This window comes from Vidua chalybeata, chromosome 5 (genome assembly GCF_026979565.1).
Source record: "Vidua chalybeata isolate OUT-0048 chromosome 5, bVidCha1 merged haplotype, whole genome shotgun sequence".
In the NCBI taxonomy this organism is placed as follows: domain Eukaryota; kingdom Metazoa; phylum Chordata; class Aves; order Passeriformes; family Viduidae; genus Vidua; species Vidua chalybeata.
The window spans coordinates 54578559-54583934 of NC_071534.1; the positions used below are offsets into that span (position 1 = coordinate 54578559).

Here is a 5376-nt window from a genome sequence, read left to right on the forward strand (position 1 = left end):
TATCTAGCAAGACACACATCCTCTGAAGTGAAGCAAGATCTCTACTGGCATAAATTTGGAATGTAAGTTCTGTCTTAGTGAAATTTTACACAGTTGAAACTGCCAAGGATTAATTATTTATCATTTCCCTGCTGCATTTTGTCTATTGGATGACACAAATAGGAAAACTCCGGTCATTTTAGCAGTGCTTCATCTCCAGTGAAAAGTTTCAGGTAGCCAGGTATTTTCACGCTTGACAATAGTGATCAAGGAAACTGACACCAATTTATATCACCAAATATGACAGTGCCACTGTGGACCAATAGGCTTGGGGTTTTCTTTGAAGACAAGAACTGATCCTCTTCTGTGGAATCCTTCAAAAAATAGAAAAGAAACAAATGTATAGCTGTCCCTACAAAAAGGACATTTGATTTGAATGTGCACAGTCTTTGTATAGGCTGAATACATTGGTTTCTCAAATCCAAAACTATTCTATGAAAGCCTAATTCAAGGAATAGATGAGCCATTGTGAAAGATTATTAGCACTCTTTTTTAATCCCCTTTTGAAAAAGGTCCTTTTTAATTTTTACTTTTTTATATTATCATAGCACTGTTTTCCCTTCCTGAAAGGTTACAACATTTCATGCATCTCATTTCTTCCTCCTCCACCCTGTAATCCTTTGTAGGCACATATATGCCCCTTTTCTCACAGATATTCCCTCTAGCATGGATTATTTCCTTTCCCTTTAATTCTCACAGGCTGCGCTTAACAGTCTTACACAAGTTTGCATAGGAAACCTCTGTTTAGCTGACGTGGATCACATGGCTGCCAGGCTAGTTGGACAGAATTCAGGCTGGATAAAAACTGTATGTTGCGTAGCAGGGAAAAAATGACTAAATTCACATTGTTATAGCAAATGAGGATTAAAGCCATTTCATTTATAAATCATGTAATTACATGAGACTCAGAACTATGCATTCTGGGTCAATCAAAAAAAATCCCAGATGGGATTTTTTTTATGAACACCTACCTCTTGCCAATACACCAAAGTTATTACTACCCCCAGCTCACACTTACACAGCACCACACTTAGTAACCCCATGGTAGCTGCTTAATCCATTGATTATCCTCTTGCTCTTGGAGAACTGGTCTATGTCAATAAAACAACCAGAGATGATTTTAAAAAAATATTCAAAAGTTAAAAAGAAACAAAAAAAAAACAAAAAACAAAACAAAACAAAAAAAAACACTTTAAGAAAGGGGAAAAATGACTGCTGAGAGGGAAAGAGAATTTTAAAAGTCATAACTGCCTATGCCTTATTTTATTCAAAGACATGCTGAACTCATTAAGAACAGGCAGTAGAAATTGAGTCATCTTATCAACAAAAATGTCTGGTTGTAATTTATGAACCCTATTTCTTGACATATACAAACTCTTTTTAAAATCACACTTTACAAAAAAATTGTAATTGTATCAAGACACTCCTGTGTGTAAAATATGAAGTATTATTTCATACCTTATTGCACCAATGGCACTTGTCTTTAACTGCATGACAGGCAAGAAATGATATCCCATTATTCACATCTCACAGTGTCATCTTACTTATCCCACAGTGTCTTTTGGTTCACATATTTTCCTGCATTCTTAGCATTTCACAGGCCGCTCTGAATGCAAAGGAGCAATGCAATGTGAGTGCTCAAAGCTCCCATTGGAAGAGTATTTTAGACCTCATCCTGCAAATGTTTTGCTGAAGTTTTTTCCCCATAGTTAAACTTATAAGAGTTGTAAGATTGAAAGTTTATGAACCATTTAACTGCTTGTCCACTAACCGCTTTCATTGCACAAGACCGTTTTTACTGGTTTTTTTATTTTTTTCTTTTTGTGTTTGTTTTGTTTGTTTGTTTGTTTTTGAATCACAGTGTTCTGGCCTGTTGTGACAGTATAGAGTGCTTGTGAGGTTTTAAAATCAGAATGTGCAGATGATGTGCAGGTGATAGAACTAACCTCATTCTGAAAGCCTAGTCTGAGGAATACCACCAGACCCTGAGCACTGACATGCATCAAAAAGATTTGTCATATCCTGAAGTTTAAATGTAAGGCATTATTGTATTTAAATTTGGCATTGCTGATCTGAGTCCTCCAGATCATTTGTGGAGAGCAAATACAATTTAACTGGTAAAACCTTGCAGATCTACAGGAACTGAAGAAATAAACATACAGATATAAGTGGTAACAAAATGTGTTGCATGTAATCTGATTAAGAATCGGTAAATCTTAAAAGTGTTTAAAGTTGTCAGTATTCATTTCAATTTCAAAGAGATTTGGAGCTAAGTAGTTCATTATGTTATTTTTTGAAACTGAGTAGAACTTATTATATCTTTGCAGATATATGTAGTTCTTTCCAGATATATGTAGTTATTTTTTAATTACTTAGACTTTTTCTCTGCGTGAAAGTTATGTTAGAAAATATCTACTGAAATTCTGGTTTTGATCTATTTCTGTGCAGTTATGGATACACAGTACTGCTGTATTTAGAGCACAGTTGTATTTAGCTGAAAACAATATAAAAATAAACTGTAAAGTTACTTCAGAAAGAACTTTTTAACATAAAAATAATATCCTGGGAGATCTGTTGAATGGAGTCAGAAGAAAGATAACACTTGGCTATGAAATGAAATTGAAAGGCTTGTTAAGGCAAACCTATGTTTTGGAGCTTGGTTTGAAAAATTACAAAAGAAAGAAGAGTCAGACAAAAATATATACATTTGACTGACCCAAGAATCAAGCAGCTGACCAGCTGGGACATGGATAGATGATTGTTTGTCTTATGAATGTAGGAAGAAATAATCCAAGTAAAAGAGATTGGTTTGTCTTTTACACTTTAGCAATCCACAGAAGAAAACATAAAATACATCAGCAAGAGACTAATAGTATGTCCTGATTCTTTACATCAGGAATATTTTACTTTTATAGGATAGACCAAAACTTCTGTATGTAAAGCTCTCTTTTTTAACCATCAACAAATTTTAGCTCATAAAAAAAGTTACTTGGATAGACATGAAATGCTATGTTTTAATAAACATGATTTAAACCTTCATTTTTTATTTTGTTTCTCTTCATATCTTATTTGTCTTTAAAAATAAATGAATTATAGTATTATTAAAATTATTTAATCCAACATTAAAAAAATTAAATAAAGGGATAATGAAGATCCAAATTAATTTCTGTGTCTGTTGTATTTTAAAACCAATTAAGTGTAGCACTAAAGGCCAGATCTTCTGTGCATTGATGGTTTTCCACTGTGCTCAGGACTGCCTATCATGAAGAATAGTTCATAGAGAAACTTAGTATGTTAGTCTTAGCCTAGTACAGGAGTCTCTGCATTTTACAATGAAGCACAAATGTTAGTGTCTGAGAATGAAGAAGATGAGTTTTGCTAACAATACCTAAGAATGTTATTTGTTTTGGTGGTTAAAGATTACTCATGATACTCATCTCCATTACTCATGTAGCCAATGAACAAGATATTTTCAACTGATGCCTGTATGTGAACAGTATATGAACAGAGATCCAAAGTCCAACTCCAGCACTGATCATCTCTGCTGACGGTGGTTGTAACAGAATCCGTGGAACACAATCATGGCATCATAGAATCATAGGTTTGGTTGGAAGGGACCTTAGAAACCATCTAGTTCTAAACTCCTTAGAACTTGTTTTTGGTTAGACCAAGTTGCTCATCGCCTGGTTCAATCTGGCCCTGAACACTTCCATGGGAGGGACATCCACAACTTCCCTGGGTCTTCTGCTGGTGTCTTATCACCTTCATAGTAAAGTATTTCCTTCTAATATAAAATCTAAACTTACCCTCTTTCAGTTAGAAGCTATTCTTCCTTGTCCTATCACTACATGCTGTTGTAACATGTCCCTCTCTGTCTCCCTTGTAGGAGGGAGTTATGTTCTCAGGCTGTTCTCAGCTCTCCCCAGAGCCTTCTCTTCTCCGAGCTGAACAGCCACAACTTTCTCAGCCTGTCTTCATATGAGAGGTGTTCCAGCCTTCTGATCTTAGTGTCTCTTCTCTGGACTCACTCTAACAGGTCCACATCCTTTACTTGTTTGGTGTTCTGATGTTCTGATTTGGAACAATTAAGAAACAAGCTCTTCATTTGCCATGCTAGGCACATGCAAACTCTGTTTACTGAAGTTTAATATCAGTCATAGTCTGGGAATAAATCTTCAGTAATAAGTAGATAAGAATTTTTAATGAACTATTATGTTATTTTTCTACAAAAACTGTAAGGTTGTTAAAACTGAAGTTGTTCATAGAATCTGTTTCCCAGTTTTGATAGGGTGGTTTCTCAGCTGAAAATCTTAGTGAGAGACATCTGTTCCATATTACTCGGAAATACAGTAGCATAGTAATGTAATCAATAATGAGTAGTTTACACATAATATGTGGGAAATTATATGACTAATTTTCCTTATTCAATAATCTATTGAATTTATTACCTCTGATTTGGAAAATTCATGATCAGGATTATGGCAGGGACTGGAGACCAGCCTTGTATGTTTCCACTTTACTGTTATAACCACCAACAGAGTATGATGGCTGTAGCCTCTACATTTCCTACATGCCTTACTTTGTATTTAGTGTGATAAGAGTTTGGGTTTTTAGAGAAATTGAAAATATTTTTTGAAAAATCCCATTTTTTCCAGATATGAATTCTGAAGTACATGAGAGAGAAAAGGTAGCAAAACAGGTAATTAATCCTACCAGTCTATCTGACAGTAATAAATTTCCAAGAAGGAGGAAGATAGCTCTGAAGATGTTGCTACGCAACTGCTTTCAAATGCATATAAATCTGTTAGTTGCTGTTGTTTGTTTATATTGCAGCCAGTATTCTCCAAAGGTAAAAGTAAAAAATCTAGGCCTGGAATTCAGAAGTGTAGTCCACTGCTACCATTTGACATTATACATATCAATTTGACATTTGAAATTGTGTAGGTGCTCTTTGAAGCTTAGAAAGCTCTGTGTTGAAATGGTTTCTTCGGTCAGAAACTGCAGCCACACCATGGCATTGACTTCACCGTGGCATGACCTTTGAGTATAAAGCACAGAGGATTTGAATTAATTTCACCACAGTTTCCCTTTCCCAAAGTGCATTTAGGCAGGCTCACTTAGTGTCCCCAAGCAACTCATTCAAATGCCCTTTATCACTGAAAAGAAACACTTTGTATTTTGTGTTTTTTTTTTTTTTTAACTTAAGGGACCTCCTCTGTCTCAGCCTGACCTGCCTATCAAGTACAATAATACCCTTGAACTGTCTCTCACCCTGTTTCAGCCCATCTCTTTTCTTCATTTCTACAGCACAGTATTGCCTGTGAATTCCCATTACTG

At 35.2% G+C, this 5376-nt stretch overlaps 1 long non-coding RNA gene across 2 annotated transcripts; it reads left to right on the top strand.

The window, feature by feature from the left end:
- The first annotated feature begins 3737 nt into the window (after nucleotides 1-3737).
- LOC128788802 (uncharacterized) lies at nucleotides 3738-4780 on the top strand. 2 transcript variants are annotated; one of them, XR_008431209.1, is made up of 3 exons: nucleotides 3738-3808; nucleotides 3926-4075; nucleotides 4695-4780. It is a non-coding gene; the product is annotated as an uncharacterized LOC128788802 (long non-coding RNA). The 2 variants fall into 2 exon arrangements; XR_008431208.1 differs by having other exon boundaries at nucleotides 3741-3813.
- Nucleotides 4781-5376: the final 596 nt, after the last annotated feature.